At 44.3% G+C, this 17,364-nt stretch overlaps 1 protein-coding gene across 2 annotated transcripts in view; it reads right to left on the bottom strand.

Moving 5' to 3' along the window:
• Positions 1-17,095, bottom strand: part of Kdm4c (lysine demethylase 4C) — a 315,679-nt gene extending 298,584 nt beyond the window's left edge. Inside the window, exon 1 of one of the 2 annotated variants that reach the window (XM_070033227.1) lies at positions 16,919-17,095. The gene's annotated coding sequence lies outside the window, so the exon portion shown is untranslated. The remainder of the gene's footprint in view (positions 1-16,918) is intronic. The other variant, XM_070033229.1, reaches the window with a different exon arrangement.
• Between the last annotated feature and the right edge of the window lie 269 nt (positions 17,096-17,364).

Raw genomic sequence — 17,364 nt, forward strand, 5'->3', positions numbered from 1 at the left:
TAAGAAAGTACACATGGGACTGGGAAGGGGGCTCAAAGGTACAGTGCTTGCCTTGCATGCATGAGGCCCTGGGTTTGATTCCTCAGCACCATATAAGCAGAAAAGGCCGGAAATGGTGCTGTGGCTCAAATGGTAGAGCACCAGCCTTGAGCTGATGAGCTGAGGGACAGCGCCCAGGCCCAGAGTTCAGGCCCCACGACCAACAACAACAACAACAAAAAAAAAAGCACACACATTCGGTGTGTGTGGGGGGAGGGGGGTATAATTGGGTGAGGGGAGGGGGGTAAAATTGGGTGGGGGGAGGGGGGAGGCGGGGAAGGGAAGTGAAGGGTAAACAAAGGAGGAGGCTGCAATGCTTGGTAAGAAATGTATGCATTATCCTGCCCATGTAATTGTAGCCCCCCTGTACAGTATGTTCTCAAATAAAATAAAATACAATTAAAAAAAAAAAAAAAAAGCACACACATGCATGCATTCCTTCTAGCATACTCCTCTCCATTAGTTTCATTTACTAAAAAACAATTTCTTTACAATTCCTCTGACCTTGCCCCAAATAAGTAAAGACCACCATCAGAAGGTAAGAATTCACAGTAGGGCAATTTCTCTGATCAAAAGAATATCTACAGAGTTAAAAGAAACAAGCACTCATGTCAAAAGACTCTGATTGGTAAGATCAACCTAGATCCAATGTCTCTCCATTCTTGAAATAACATCAAAACATCACTGGGCTGATGGTGGCTCATTCATTCCTGTTATCCTAGCTACTCAGGAGGCTGAGATATGAGGATTCTGTTCCAAGCCAGCATGGGCAGAAAAGTATGAGAGACTTTTATCTCCAATTAACTTACCTCCCTCTCCCTCTTTCCTCAGCACAAAAAGCTAGAATGGATTTGTGGCTCAAAGTGGTAGAGCACTAGCCTTGAGCACAAAAGCTCAGGGACAACAACCATGCACTGAATTCAAGCCTAAGGACTGGCATAAAAAAAAAAAAAAAACTGCACAAGGCAAAATGATTCCAAGATACCAGGTGCCTAACATGAGCGTGTACATGTGCATGTGCATGCGTGTGTGTGTGTAACTGGGAAAGGCAGGGAGAAAACAATTGAAGAGATGACAATGACCAAAAGATCTAAGTCCAACTTTTTGAATTAAAACTTTTCATACAGGGGCTGGGAAGGTGGCCCAGTGGTAGAGTGCTTGCCTTGCATGCATGAGGCCCTGGGTTCGATTCCTCAGCACCACATAAGCAAAAAGCCGGAAGTGGCACTGTGGCTCAAGTGGTAGAGCGCTAGCCTTGAGCTGAAGAGCTGAGGGACAGCGCCCAGGCCCAGAGTTCAGGCCCCACAACCGGACCCAAAAAAAAAAAAAAAAAAAAAAAAAAAAAAAAAAACTTTTCATACAGGGCTGGGAAGGTGGCTCAGTGGTAGAGCGCTCGCCTTGCATACATGAGGTCCTGGGTTCGATTCCTCAGCATTACATAAGCAAAAAGAAAAAAGCTGGAAGTGGCGCTATGGCTCAGGTGGTAGAGCGCTAGCCTTGAGCTGAAGAGCTAAGGGACAACGCCCAGGCCCAGAGTTCAGGCCCTATGACCAGACACACACACACACACACACACACACACACACACACACACACACACACACACACACACACACACACACACACACACACACCTTTTCATACAACTACTTTACTTTTTAATATTTTTAATGTGTCTGCACTGAACACTAGTGGATCATGCCACCAGTAATCCTAGCTCCTCAAGAGGCTGAGATCTGAGGATCTCAGTTCAAAGACAGGCCAGGAATATCTTGAGAGTCTTATCTCTTCAACTGAGCAAAAAAGCTCAGGGACAGTGCCCAGACCCTGATTTTAAGTCCAAAGACTGGCATAAAATAAAAAATAAAAAGCAAAAAAGTTGAGAGACAGCACCCAGGCTCTGAGTTCAAGCCCCCATCCCAAAAATTAATATTCACAGGGGCTGGGAATATGGCTCAGTGATAGAGTGCTCACCTATCATGCATGAAGCCCTGGGTTTAATCCCTCAGTACCACATACACAGAAAAAGCCAGAAGTGGTGCTATGGCTCAAGTGGTAGAGTGCTAGCCTTGAGCAAAAGAAGCTCAGGGACAGTGCCCAGGCCCTGAGTTCAAGCTCAAGGACTGGCAATAATAATAATAATAATAATAATAATAATATTCACAAAAATGTCACTATCTAGACACATTTTGTTTAGCTGATTTATAATTTTTCTTCTGTTCCTTCTTTTTTCTATTTTCAGGAGATTTGGATTGGCCATCTGTTCAAACTCCTCTAAAAGAATAACTAACAGTGATCCTCATTGACAGTTCTTTGAATGTCATCATCTTATGAAAATGCACCTAAAAGTAAAAAGGTCAGGTATGTGTGGTTCATTCCCATAATCTTTATCTACTTCTGGAGACTGAGATCTGAGGATAGAAGTTCAAATTTAGGCTGGGCAGGAAAGTACTCCAATGAAACTCTTATTTCTGGGCTTAGTGGTAGAGCGCTTGCCTTGCATGCATGAGGCCCTGGGTTCAATTCCTCAGCACCACATAAGCAAAAAGAAAAAAGCCGGAAGTGGCGCTGTGGCTCAAGTGGTAGAGCACTATCCTTGAGCTGAAGATCTGAGGGACAGCACACAGGCCCAGAGTTCAGGCCCCACGACTGGACCCAAAAAAAAAAAAAAAACCTCTTATTTCCAATTAACTACCCCCACCCTCCAAAAAAAGAACCAAAATGCCCAGAAGTAGAGCTAGGGCTCAAGGGGTAGAGCACTAGCACTAAGCAAAAGAGCTAAGGAACTGAGCCCAGAGTTCAAGCCCTACTACCAGCAAAAAACAAAAATAAAAACAGCACTGCCTGGACATGGTGGCACTCTGTAACCACAATGCTTAGGAGGTAAAGTCAGGAAAATCAAGTGCTCTGATTAGTCTGAACTACATAGAGAGACCTTGCCTCAACAAAATAAAAACAAACTAAAAACAGAAAATTTAAAGTTTAAAGTTAACCACCAAAAAAATTGTAAATAAAAATAAATTTTTAAAAATAAAAAGTCTTGTTGGCTGGGAATGTGGCTTAATAGTAAAGTGCTTGCTTAACATGCATGAAGCCTTGGCTTCAATTCCTCAGTACCACATAGACAGAAAAAGCCAGAAGTGGCACTGTAGCTCAAGTGGTAGAGTGCTAGCCTTAAGCAAAAAGAAGCTCAGGAACAGTGCCAAGGCCCTGAATTCAAGCAGCAGGACAGACAAAAATAAATAAATAAAACTAAAAAGTCCTAAAAGGGTAACTTCGTAAAAGGCTTAAATGTTCCGACTGATTAATTACAATGTACCCCAAGTCATTGGGGGAAAAAAAGTCTTGCATTTGCTTTGTTCTTTGCTGTGTGTTAAGCATATTACTTCATTTTTGTTCTGAGTTCTCTGTGAGGTAGGCAGGTAGTGGTTATTCCCACCTGAGAGATGATGAAACTAAGGCTCATCAATGGAAATCACTTTCCTAAGGTCAGACAGGAAGTATGCAATAACCAACTACAAGCTCAGTATCTCCCAGATCCAAGTCACAAACATAATTGACTTATTTGCTGGGTTCACCAGCTGACAAAAAAACAGGGAAAGGGAGGACAGACATATAGAAGAGAAAGGAGGAGATAAGGAGGGGAAAGGAAAGGCACTACAGGACCAAAGACAGCTTCACAGGAAAAATCTGCTCAATTTTGAGAAAAATAAAAATCCAATATTATTTAAACTGGCCCAGATCACAGAAAGAAAAAGAAGCTGAGAGCAAGTGGCTCATGCTTGTAATCCTACCTACTTAGGAGGCTGAGATCTGAAGATCCAGTTTGAAGCCAGTCCATGCAGACAAACTAGAGAAACTCTTAGCCCTAATTAACCAGCAAAAAGTCAGAAATGGAGCTATGGCTCAAGTGGCAGAGCACTAGCCTTGAGGAAAAAAAGCTAAGGAGATAATGCCAGGCTTTGAATTCAAGACCCATTACCAGTGCACACGCATGCACGCACGTGCGCATACGCACACACGCGCGCGCACACACACACACACACACACACACACACAAGGTATGTCTAGAAATTCTTTCTTAACAATCCTAAAATGAACAACAAAACTTCTTTTTAATCTTTAACTTTTTTTTTTTTTTTGGGGGGGGGGTCCAGTCGTGGGGCCTGAACTCTGGGCCTGGGCGCTGTCCCTCAGCTCTTCAGCTCAAGGCTAGTGCTCTACCACTTGAGCCATAGCACCACTTTCCAGCTTTTACTTTTTGCTTATGTGGTGCTGAGGAATTGAACCCAGGGCCTCATGCATGCAAGGCAAGCGCTCTACCACTGAGCCACCTTCCCAGCCCCTCTTTAACTTTTTTAGCACAATTTTAGTTACTATTAAACTCCTCTGTTTTACAGAGGAGTTGCCATTTCATAAACCAAGTATCAAGTACATTTTTTTTTGGACAATCTCACCCTTCCTTCCCTTTCCTCCAGTTTCCCCTCCCTTCCTTGCCCACAAGTTAGATAGTTCATTTTCCACATACTGTATACTGATTAGTATGATGCATTTGTTCACTCTCCCTCCCTCTGTGTACCCCCCACTTTGCCCCCACTTAAAAAAAAAAAAGCAACAAAACTTTATTTATTTATTTTAGCTAGTCCTGGGGCTTGAGCTCAGGGCCTGGGCACTGATGAATAACTAGGCTTACAGGTGTGAGCCACCGGCGCCCAGCTCCAGCAAAAACTTATTTTTTTGTCAGTCCTGGGCTTGGGCTCTATCCCTCAGCTCTTCAGCTCAAGGAGAGCTCTTGAGCCACAGCACCACTTCCAGTTTTCTAGTGGTTTATTGGAGATAAGAGTCACAGATTTTCCTGCCCAGACTGGCTTTGAACCGTGATCCTCAGATCTCAGCCTCCTGAGTAGCTAGGATTACAATCATGAGCCACCGGCACCCGGCTCAGCCAAAACTTTTAAATAGCCAATTTCACTTAAAGACAAATTTCAAATAAGTACAATGCATTACTTTTGTTTCCCAATAAAAATAAGCAAAAGCCAAAAACATTTTAAGATCATTACTATTATTAAGGGGTTATTCCAGGAACAAAAAAATGGGCTGAAGGGGCTGGGAAGGTGGCTCAGTGGTAGAGCGCTTGCCTTGCATGCATGAGGCCCTGGGTTCGATCTTGCAGCACCATATAAGCAAAAAGAAAAAAAACTGGAAGTGCTGTGGTTCCACTGGTAGAGCGCTAGCCTTGAGCTGAAGAGCTGAGGACAGCGCTCAGCCCCAGAGTTCAGGCCCTGCGACCGGACCCAAAAACAAACAAACAAAAAAAAAAAGGGCTGATTATAGTATATCCATTTATTATATGCTTCTTTGTATGCATGTGGACATATAAATAGATAAGCACATACATACCCAAAAATGTCAACATATATGTGAACATACACAAATTCTCTAACTACGCACTGACAGGACTCTAGAGTAACACTTAATGACAATAACACCTAGATCTTCGTTTTTAAATATCTATAGTGTAGGTATACTCAAGGAATGGTGAGACAGGTAAAAAAGATAGCAGCTTCTCAGGTTCCCGAGGACCAAACCCGTAACAATGAACATCAACATAAATAATATTAACAGAAAGATGATGTTAAGCAAAATGAACTCCAAGATAGGGACACAAATATCTTTTTTCTTTCTTGCTATTGTTTCTAACATATTTATAATGTACCATGTGATTTTTTTGTTGCTTTGTATGTTCTTCCCCCACAGTATAACCGTTTTCACTGTATTTTATGTCGGTGCCTGCATCTCGTATATATACTTCTGTAATTCAGGGAAGGGAAGGGAAAAAACAAAATGTTTAAATAAGGATACAGGTTGACCCACTGTAACCAGGAGATGTACAAAACACTATGTTGAAAACAAACTTTACAACTTGGCGGGGGGAGGGGAGGAGAAGGGGGTTAGTTGTGGAGGGGGGAGGGAAGGGATGGTAGAGAGAAAACAGAGGAGGAGGCAACAATGCTCAATAGGAAATGTACTCATTACCTTGCTCATTTAACTGTAACCCCTCTGTACAGCATTTTTACAATTAAAAAGCATACAAAAAAAGAATAATATTAACAGACTACAACTCAAATGAATAGCACAGAAGACTATCTTCAATAATCAAAGAGAACACTTTCAGTAAAGGCGCAGAAAGAAGTGTGGCCCCTGGTAGGATGCAGTAAAAACAGCAGAGCAATGCCCCTGTGATACTCTGCCAAACACAAAAATTAAGAGTGAACATAAACACAAATGCCCTATAATATTCAAACCTGTCAAAACCATGAAAATCAAGACCATGAAGATGAAGGAAAATCAAAATTATAATAATCTCAAATCAGTTTTGAGGTTAGACACCAGTGATTCATGTCTGTAATTCTAGCTACTCAGGAGTCTGAGATCTGAGAATCCCATTTCCAAGCCAGTCTGGGCAGAATCTTTTTCTGGTGGCTCATGTTTGTAATCCTCATTTACTCCAGGGCTGCGATCTGAGGTCACAATACAAAACCAGCCCAGGCAGATATGTCCTTGAGACTCTTACCTCCAATTAACCAGCAAAAAGGAGGAAGTAGAGCTGTGTCAAGTGCTAGACCTCCCTCCATCCTTGAGTGGAAAAGCTAAGGAATAGCTCCCAGAGCCTCAGTTCAAGTCTCAGTAGCAGCATTGAAAATAATAATCCTAGCTACTCAGGAGGCTGAGATCTGAGGATCACGGTTCAAAGCCAGCCCTGGCACAAATGTCCCTGAGATTCTTCTAATCTCCAATTAACCACCAGAGGTGGCACTATGGTTCAAGTGGTAGAGCTAAGGAGCTAAGGAGCTCAGAGACAGTGCCCAATCCCAGAGTTCAAGCCCTATGACCAACAACAACAACAACAACAAAGAATAGTGAAGGGCTGGGAAGGTGGCTCAGTGGTAGAGTGCTTGCCTTACATGCATGAGGCCCTGGGTTCGATTCCTCAGCACTACATAAGCAGAGAAAGCTGGAAGTGGCACTTTGGCTCAAGTAGTAGGGCACTAGCCTTGAGCTGAAGAGCTGAGGGACAGTGCTCAGGCCCCATGACCGACAAAAAAAAAAAGAATAGTGAAATGTAAAAAGTAGGACTGGGGCCGGGCGCTGGTGGCTCACGCCTGTAATCCTAGCTACTCAGGAGGCTGAGATCTGAGGATCGCGGTTCAAAGCCAGCCCAGGCAGGAGAGACTGTGAGACTCCTATCTCCAATAAACCACCAGAAAACCGGAAGTGGCGCTGTAGCTCAAGTGGTAGAGCGCTCGCCTTGAGCTGAAGAGCTGAGGGACAGCGCCCAGGCCCAGAGTTCAAGGCCCACTACCGACCAAAAAAAAAAAAAAGTAGGACTGGGAAGGTGGCTCAGTGGCAGAGTGTTCGTCTAGCATGCATGAAGCCCTGGGTTCAATTCCTCAGCACCACATAAGCAGAAAAAGCCAGAAGTGGTGCTGTGGCTCAAATGGTAGAGCGCTAGCCCTTGAACTGAAGAGCTGAAGACAGAGCGCCCAGACCCAGAGTTCAGGCCCACAGCCAACAACAACAAAAAAATGTAAAAAGTCTAAAAAGTAGATGACAATGATGTAGATAAATACTAATTTCCTGGTTTTGATGGCTATTCTGTCATCATACTCTCCCCCCCAGAAAAGGAAATACATATTGAGTTACTGAGAAGTAACAGGCAACTTGCTCTCAATTTTCCAAAGAAAGTCCTTTATACCGCAACTGCAATTTTTCTAAATTTGAGGTTAAAGTAGAAACAAATAATAGAATAATTTTTTTAATGTGTAAGATTTGTGAAAAGGTTAACTTTAAAATAGCTGTCATGGGGCTGGGAAGGTGGATCAGCAATAGAGTGCTTGCCTCAAATGCATGAGGCCCTGGGTTCGATTCCTCAGCACCACACAAGCAGAAAAAGATGGAAGTGGTGCTGTGGCTCAAGTAGTAGACCACTAGCCTTGAGCTGAAAAGCTGAGGGACAAAGCCCAGGCCCAGAGTTCAGGCACCATGACTGGCAAAAAAAAAAAGAAAAGAAAAGAAAAGAAAAGGCTGGAAGTGGCACTATGGCTCAAGTGGTAGAGCACTAGCTTTGGGGTGAAGAGCTCAGGGACAGCACCCAGGCCTAGAGTTCAAGCCCCAAGACTGACCAAAAAAAAAAAAACCAACAAAAAAAAAAATATATATATATATCATTAGGACTTAAATATCTAAATGGAAAGATGCACCATATTTTTGACCATGAAAATTCAGTATAAAGAATTGAGATCTCTAAATTAATCCATGAATTAAAAACATTCCTAATGAAAATATAAATAAGTTTTAGAGGCATGCTTACACATTCCTCATCAAACCTTGGGGGACTACCAGAGACAACATCAGACATCAGTAACATTCTTTAGAGAGGGGAAGTGGGTATGCTATTTAAAGCTCTTCTTGTACTGTACTTCCCATCAGACAGAACTAAGAAAACAGCAGTGAAAGCTGACTTGAAATAAAAGTTGATTTGAAATGAAATTTGCTTTGCAATGAAAGTTCAATCATATGTTCTGATGAAAATGAGGCCTTGGTCTGGGAAGGTGGCTCAGTGGTAGAGTTTGCCTTGCACGCACAAGGCCCTGGATTCAATTCCTCAGCACCACATGAGCAGAAAAAGGTGGCACTGTGGCTCAAGTGGTAGAGTGCTAGAAGACTGAGGAACAAATGTCCAGGCCCAGAGTTCAGACCCCATGACCAACAAAAAAAGAAAAGAAAAAAAAAGAAAGAAAGAAAGAAAATGAGGCCTTTTCCTTGTATTATATCAAAGATATGTTGTTAATGCTGCAGTCTCACCTAAACGGGCAGGTTATATCAATGGGTTTCTATGTGATACAGAACGAAATAAAAATATGTGAGTATAACCCAAGTGGTAGGTATTGTTTTGGGAGATTTTTCATTTCAGTTTTGTGTGTATACCCACACACACTGTGTCATGATGTATATTTCCTAATATATGTCCTACTTTTACAGTTTAAATTTTTTCATATGTATAAAAATCACTAATTTTTTCCACAAATGTTCATTAAATACTTACCCTTCAGAGCTACAGAGGCAACATTTATGCCAGTGTGAAATAAGGAAATAAAAATAACTTGGTGCCTGCGCTTGCAGAAGTCTCAGAAAATCTAATTGTCCCATAAGTGTGACTATAAATTGTGCTAAGTATTATGGAGAAGTATATAGAGAACTAAAATATATTATCCTGAGGGGAGAGGTTTTCGCCTGGGGAAACTATACTGAAAAGATGTATGGAAATGAGGGCAATGCCAGGCAGGCAGGAAAAAGCACCTTCAGAAGCACCTACAAGAGGTCTGGGGAAATGAAACAGAAAGAGGAAAGAATGTAGCATTCTCCTAGGTAAGGCTTGAGAGGTCTGGGTAGAGTAATCCCTACCCCGCCCCACCCCCACCCCACACACACAGGTAAAGAGATTGCAGGAATTTTAATGCTCTAAGGTCAATGAGAATGAGCAATTTGCATTTTTAAAGCTCGGCTGTAGAGAAGGAAAAAACAGGGCAGCTGGACTGTTTAGAGGACTGCAGGGAAGGTGCAGAAGCCGTTGGTAAGGTTTGGTGACGATGTAGGAGCTGCGGGCGCATGTGTAATAACGCAGGCAGCCAGAGAGGACCATGAAATGTGACAGGATTCCTGAGAAATCCCAGAGCACTCTGTTGGGGGTGAGGGGTAGGTGGCCAGAGTTGGGCTAATGAACATGAATATGGTAAATGATTTGTACGTATGAAAACAGAACGATGAAACCCACTGAAATTACCTTAAGAAAGAGGGGAAGGGGAAAGTAATAGGAGGGTGAGACTGAAAGAAATGGAATACCTTGTGTACATGAAGTGGTCAGGCCATCCCAGGTAACCAATGTACACTAATTTTTAAAGGAAAGGGAAAAAAAAATCCCAAAGAAGCAGAGAGGAAAAATATGTTTATTATTATTGCTGTTGTTTTTTTGTGGTGCTGGGGAGGAACTCAGGGGCACTGTATATTCGAGGCAAGCCCTCAAATGTACAATGTAGTGCCCACAGAAATACATCCTCAAGCCCACCATCAGAGCTCAGTTTTCTATAGTTTTAACAAACAGATGTCAAATTAACAGCTGGAATGACATAGAGGTATTAAAGGGAGTATAAAGAGAGAGAAAAAGAAATAATTAACAAAAGTGTTTGGATGACACATCCTGCTCCTTGCACACAGGTAACATATAAATGCAAGCCCAAAAAAACCTAGAATGAATTCTCAGACTGTCCGGTGGCCCATCATAAATTGTGGCTAAAGTGGCTGGGAAGGTGGCTCAGTGGTAGAGCACTTGCCTTGCATGCCTGAGGCCCTGGGTTTGATTCCTCAGCACCACATAAGCAAAAAGAAAAAAGCTGGAAGTGGCGCTGTGGCTCAAGTGGTAGAGCGCTAGCCTTGAGCTAAAGAGCTGAGGGACAGTGCCCAGGCCCAGAGTTCAGGACCCACGACCAGACCCAATAAATAAATAAATAGTGGCTAAAGTCACTATGTGTCTGAAAATATAGTACAACGGCATAACGAAATATTCAACACTTTTAATAAAATAATTCTCCATGAAATTGTGGGGATGTGGTTTGCTTATTTGGGGGCTCGACTATCTCTTCCATACCTAATACATTACAGAGCACTGAATACAATCTAAATGTAGGGTACTGCTCTACTGAAGAAATGTATCCACCACTATGAGGAATAAACCACCCAGAAAAAATAAAAATAAATAAAACAAAGAGCAAATAAAGAGAAATTACTCAAGAGAAATCTCTACCGTAAAACATACAAAGATATTAATCACGGTACTTCTCAGAGGAAAAAAAAGAAATTATCACCCGCTTAGTTCTCACATTCTAATAGTCTGTTCACTAAGAATCAGCATAATCTCAACATCAGGTAATTAACTACATGTATCCTCATCAGACTCTCAAAGTCTGACATAAGAATTATTAAAATAAAAGCTTGACACTTCAGGTATATTAGAATCTCACTTAGGTTATCAAAACAAATTTTTTTAAAAAGAAACTTTAAAGCCGGGTGCCGGTGGCTCACACCTGTAATCAGAGCTACTCAGGAGGATGAGATCTGGGGATTGAGGCTCAAAGCCAGCCCAGGGAGGAAAGTCCATGAGACGTTTATCTCCAATAAAAACCACCAGAAAACCAGAAGTGGTGGTGTAACTCAAGTGGTAGAATGCTAGCCTTGAGCTGAAAATAACAGGGACAGCACCCAGGCCCAGAGTTCAAGCCCCATGCCCAACAGAAAGGAAACAAAGAGAAAGAAAGAATGAAGGAAGGAAGGAAGGAAGGAAAAGAAAGAAAGAAAGGAAGGAAGGAAGGTAAGAAAGAAAGAAAGAAAGAAAGAAAGAAAGAAAGAAAGAAAGAAAGAAAGAAAGAAAGAAAGAAAGAAAGTAAGAGATGGAGAGGGAGACAAAGAGAGAGAGAAAGAGAGAGGAGAGAGAGAGAGAGAGAGAGAGAGAGAGAGAGAGAGAGAGAGAGAGAGAGAGAGAAACAAACTGTAGCCAGGGTCCAGTGGCTCACACCTGTAATCCTAGCTACTCAGGTGACTAAGATCTGAGTATCACAGTTCAAAGCCAGGTAGGACAGGAAAGTCCAAGAGACCCTTATCTCCAATTAACAACAAAAAATGAAGTAGAGCTGTGGCTCAAATGGTAGAATAATAGCCTTGAAAAAAGCTCAGGGACTGACCCCAGGTCCTAAGTTCAAGCTCCAGAACCAGCTCCCCACCACCTCCCCCCCACCAAAAAAAAACCCTTAGAAAATTAATCAAAATGAAAACTGGGGGGTTAGAAGAGTTGTCCATCTTTTCCTGTTTTCCAGATTGTCTAACAAACATGGACTTCATTAACTTTTCCTAGCTCACAAGGGCAGTACTCATAGTAGAAAACAAATATAAGCACAAAGGAAATTATCCATAATTCCATGAGCCAAAAATCACTATCTGATGTCAATTTTTTGTTTTATCAGTACTTGCCCAGCAAGTGCTCTTTTTTGTGTTGGTTATTTCTGAAATAAGGTCTCACTTTATGCCCAAACCAACTTAACTATGATCCTAATTTGTGCTTCCACATTAACAGGATGACATATGCTCACCACCACAGCACCTAGTCATTTGTGGAGATGGACTCTCACAAACTTTTTTTGCCTTGCCTAGCCCCAAATTGCAACCACTCTGACCTACGCAGGTAGGACTAAAGATCTGAGTTACCATGCACAGCTATTCCTCTGCCTCCACCCCCATGGCCCTAGGTTAAACTCACAGCCCAGGCTTGACTATCGCTGACACACACACAGGAACTGTCATTATTTTTGTGTAGCCCGTTCTCTGACTTCATAGGTGTAGGGAGGAATGAGTGATAAACAAGTAGCTGCAAGAGTGTTCCAAGACAAGGAAAATTACAGACTGCTGCTATAACAAGTGTTCAGGGTTAGCAGAACACTAAAATGAAGAAGCGAACTGAAGTTTTCTGAAAGAGGAGGTGGGACTAACTGACCAGACAGGGGAAGTGTAGGTCAGAGGAGTAGTCCTACACAGAGGCGAGGGCAGGACACAAGCCCATCCAGGGAAGTGTGGAGACAAGACAAAGTGGGAACTGATGAAACCTTACAGCAAGGTGGGGCTAAGAGTTAATACTCAGCTAACTACCTTGAAGGAGAAAGAAGAGGACAGACTTCTTATAGGGATTATTCTGACTTCTTGGGTAAAAGGATTAGGCTCAGTAAGTGGAAAGTGGGAAGGACAGTATCTTTTCAAACTGTAAGTAATTCCCAAAGGTCAGAGAGAGAAGGTATAGCAAGTCTTTTTTTTTTGGGGGGGGGGAAAGGGTTAACAAAAATAAGCTAACAGTTCATATTTCTATCTTAGGGCCCACAAGCCCCTCTATTTTAGAAAGGATAGAAACATACAATGAAAGATTGAGAGATCTGTATTGGACCCTGAACTTAAAAGATTATATGGAATGCACTTGTTATGTCCCCAATAAGTATATAATAAATATTCCAGTACCCAGGGAAGAGCCAAGATCAATATAAAGAACAGCCGCTTAGCTGGGCGCCGGTAGCTCGAGCCTGTAATCCTAGCTACTCAGGAGGCTGAGATCTGAGGATCGCAATTCAAAGCCAGCCTGGGCAGGGAAGACAGTGAGACTCCTATCTCCAATAAATCACTAGAAAACCGGAAGTGGCGCTGTAGCTCAAGTGGTAGAGTGCTCTTGAGCTGAAGAGCTGAGGGATTAGCGCCCAGGCCCAGAGTTCAAGCCCCACAACCGGAAAAATAAATTAATTAATTAATTAAAAAATAAAGAACAGCTGCTAACAGGAAAGGATGATAATGACACCCAAGGAAAAAAACACACTTGCCATTGGACCATGTCCCCACAGAAATTTCTAATCTCCAAGGAAATAGGCTTGGTAGTAGAGAAAGGTCAACAGGCCCCTCCAGGGCGTCAGAAGTGTATCCCCCAAGATCAACAATATTTCCTAGCTTATTCATTCATTCAAAAGATGATGACTCACCCAGCAAACCTACTACTAACTTAAGTATACTTAAGAGTTAAAAAAAAAATTGTCCAAAAGTATGCACTAGTGGCTCAGGCCTATAATCCTAGCTACTCAGTAAACTGAGATTTTAGGATCATGGTTTAAGGCAGCCATGGCAGAAAAGTCAGTGATCTTAGCTGCAATTAACTACCAAAAAAAAAAAAAAAAAAAGCTGGAAATAGAGCTGTGTTCAAGTAACAGAGTGCAGTGCAAGACCCAGGCTCTAAGTTCAAGACCCAATTTAAAAAAAAAAAAAAAAAAGAGGAGGGGGAGAAAGAAAGAAGGACTTGTGTCCATACAAAAGTAGTTTTAAAATGACAAATGTCCACAATAGCATTACTTACAATAGCCAAAAAAGTGAAACCAACCCACCTAATGTTATCTGCATACAGTGAAATATTATTCTGCCATACAAAGGCTGTAACATAGGTGAACATTAAAAACATTAAGCTATGTGAAAGAACCAGGTCACAAAAGACCACCTAATTAATGTACAACTCCATTCATAGTGAAATGTTACAACTGGCAAATCTTTGAGACAACATTTTTGTGGTTTCTGAGGACTGAAGTAGAGGAATTGACAAAATCTGATGAGAACAGAGGGTGAGATTTTGTTGTTGTTTTTTAAAGATTCTACAATGTATATTAGGTTAAAAAATGAAGTATTAGCTAGAGGGTAGGGATATGGGGGAGAAAATATGGGAGAATGATAGTAGAGGTAACATTTATCAAGAAGCATTGTATTCATAACCTGACTTACAGAATTGTAACCCTTTTATACAACCACTTAATAATTTTAATATTATTTTTTAAAAGATTCTAGAATTGATGATGGCAATTAGACTTCTTATATAGTTACAGTATACACTTAAAGCCATTGTATTATACTTTTTCTTTTTCTTTTTCTTTTTCTCAAGACAAAGTCTGACATTTAGCATATGGGGAAGGCCTTGACCTTGTGATCCTCCAGACTTAATCTTCAGAGAGCTGAAGTTTAAGTAAGGTATGGGCCACCAGCCCATACATTTTAAAGAGGTGAGTTTTTCTCAGTAAAACTGGTTTTTTGTTGTTGTTGTTTTAAGAAAGAGGGAAAGAAATTTTGAGCACCCCAGATTTAGTTACTTTGCTCAGATAATGAACAGGCAATAACAACAAGTTATTGTTCTCAAGACTCCAGCGTCCTGATCGCAAGAGAAAAGCCATTGCAGGCATTTACAAAAGCAACAGGCAGGGAAAGAACACAGACTTTACCCCACCAGTGTCCAATACCCCTCCAGTACCCAATCTACCCTACCGTGGACAAGTCTGGAAAGAGAATTCAATTTACCATATTTTCATCAGTGCATTAAAATTTAAATCCAAGAGTTTTCCTTCCATTCCTGTCCCACTTCTAATTTTTTAAAAAATGTATTTGTGCAATATTTAAAACATTTATCCTACTTTATTGGGGGAAGGGTAGGGATTGAACCCAGACGTCTCAGACTAAATACCACCTACCACTGGGCACAATCTCAACCCTTAAAATGTATATTTTTTACGCCTCTGATGCAAATTTTATATTGAATTATCAAATTTATGGGTGTTGTAAAGAGTATGTGCAAACTTCGCCTAACTAAAAATCCAAACTGTGTAAACTGCTCCAAAACAAAACACAGGGGGTTCTGACACCAATGTAAGAGATGGGAAATGTTCCATGCAGATGGCAAACAATGGACTGCCGGCAACATAGTAAAGGTGAACTTTTAAAAATTAAAACCATGGCGACGGTGGGTCACGCCTGTAATCCTAGCTACTCAGGAGGCTGAGATCTGAGGATCGCGGTTCAAAGCCAGCCTGGGCAGTCAAGTCCATGAGACTCTCCAATAAACCACCAGAAAACCGGACATGGCGCTGTGGCTCAAGTGGTAGAGCGCTCGCCTTGAGCTGAAGAGCTGAGGGACAGCGCCCAGGCCCAGAGTTCAAGCCTCCACTCCTCCCCCCCCCCCCACACACACACACACACGACCGGCAGGTTACAGAGCAAGGAAAAAAGAGTCACTACTTTTTAACCACAACACTTCGAAATTAGAATATCAGAAACCGTAGCCATAGAAACGGTAAAGCCAAGTTTATGTGTGTGTGCATACACATACACACACACACACACACACACACACACACACACACACACATTCAAGCTCAAGTAGATGAAAGTTAGCGCAACCCGTAATAGACCAAGTCTATCAGAAGCTTTCTCCTTGATAATAGTGAGTAAACCTACGAATTCTAACCCACGCCTTAAAAAACCAAAACAACAACAACAGCAAAAGCACTGCTTGATAAATCACCGCAGGTAGGTCAGTTGATCAAGTGCAAAAGAAAAGTTAGCTCGGTGTGCTCCGGAAGGAAGAGCCCCTCCCGAGAATGGCCCGCAACGCAGCCCCGCCAGGGCAGACTACCGGGGCGCCACTAAAGGCGGGGAGGGGGGGAGCGGAGGGGGGGGGCCTGGCTCCCACCCCACCAGGAAAGCACCCAGCTGGCTGAACTTGGAACAAGATCCCAAGTTGCAGCCCAGAAACCCGGCCTGCCCACGTTCCAGTCCCACCCCACGCCACGTCCTGTGGCTGGGGCGTCCACGCGCCCCGATCCAGGTCGCACTGAGTAAGCACCCAAGGTCTACCCCTCATCGCGTCTGCCCGGGGCACGGCAGAAGCAACGGCCCCAGGCAGGAGGACAGGAAAACCCCGCGGCCAGGCCGCCGAGGGCTTGGGAGCGCACTGGAACTCCGTGCGCCGGGGGCTCTGGGTAGGAGCCCCCACCGCCGGCCCGCGGGGTCCCGACCGTCTCGGGGACAGGCGGGCCCGAGGGAGCGCGCCAGGCCGGGCCTGCCCGGAGCGCTGGGCGGAGCCGGCGGGGCGCGGAGCGGGGTCCGTCCCGAGGAACGCGACCCCCGACTCCGGCCGCGGGAGGACGAGGCGCGGGGAGACCTAACCCCGAAACCGCCGGAGCGGGCTGTCACCGCTTCCCACCCCCGCTACCATGGCCGCCCGCCCCCCTCCACAGCCTGACAGGCGCAGCGGGCGCAGGCGGGGCGCCGGTGCCCGGCACCTCCGCTCCCCGCGGGCGCCCGCGCCCCACGCCGCCCCGCGCGGAGGGGGGTGGGGGGGCAGCGCCGGGAAGACCGCCTGGGCCCTTTCCCCTCAGAACCTCATCCGCCCCCCCTCCCCATCCCGGACTCCGGGAAAAGCGGTTACCTGAGGCTCGGTGGAGGCGGGGTCACGACCCGGACGTGAAGGAAGACGGCCGCCCTCCCGCCCAGGGCGATTTGGGGAAATTTGGAAGACTTGTTCCGCACGGGGTGACAGCTGTTCGCTGCGCACGCGCGCGGAGGGCCCGGAGCCGATCGCTGCGCTGCGCCGCTCGACACCCTCCCACCGGGGGCGGGCGGGGTGGGGTGGGCGGGGAGGGGGGGTAGGCGGCGCGGGGGGCGCGCGCGCCGCGCAGGCCGGCTCTCCCAGCGTGGGGCGCGCGCGCCGTCACGTGACCGCCGGGGCTCGGCACTCATGGAGTCACGTGAGCTCGCAAACAGCTTAAAGGTGCCGGGCACCTTTCTTTCTCGGGGCTCGGTTTTTCCGCGCTCCGCTTGAGCGTTGGAGGTCGGCAGCTCATCTTGGGGGGCTCCAGACACGGGGTCGTCCCC

This window comes from Dipodomys merriami, unplaced genomic scaffold, assembly GCF_024711535.1.
Source record: "Dipodomys merriami isolate MVZ:Mamm:240054 unplaced genomic scaffold, mDipMer1.0.p SCAF_22, whole genome shotgun sequence".
NCBI lineage: Eukaryota > Metazoa > Chordata > Mammalia > Rodentia > Heteromyidae > Dipodomys > Dipodomys merriami.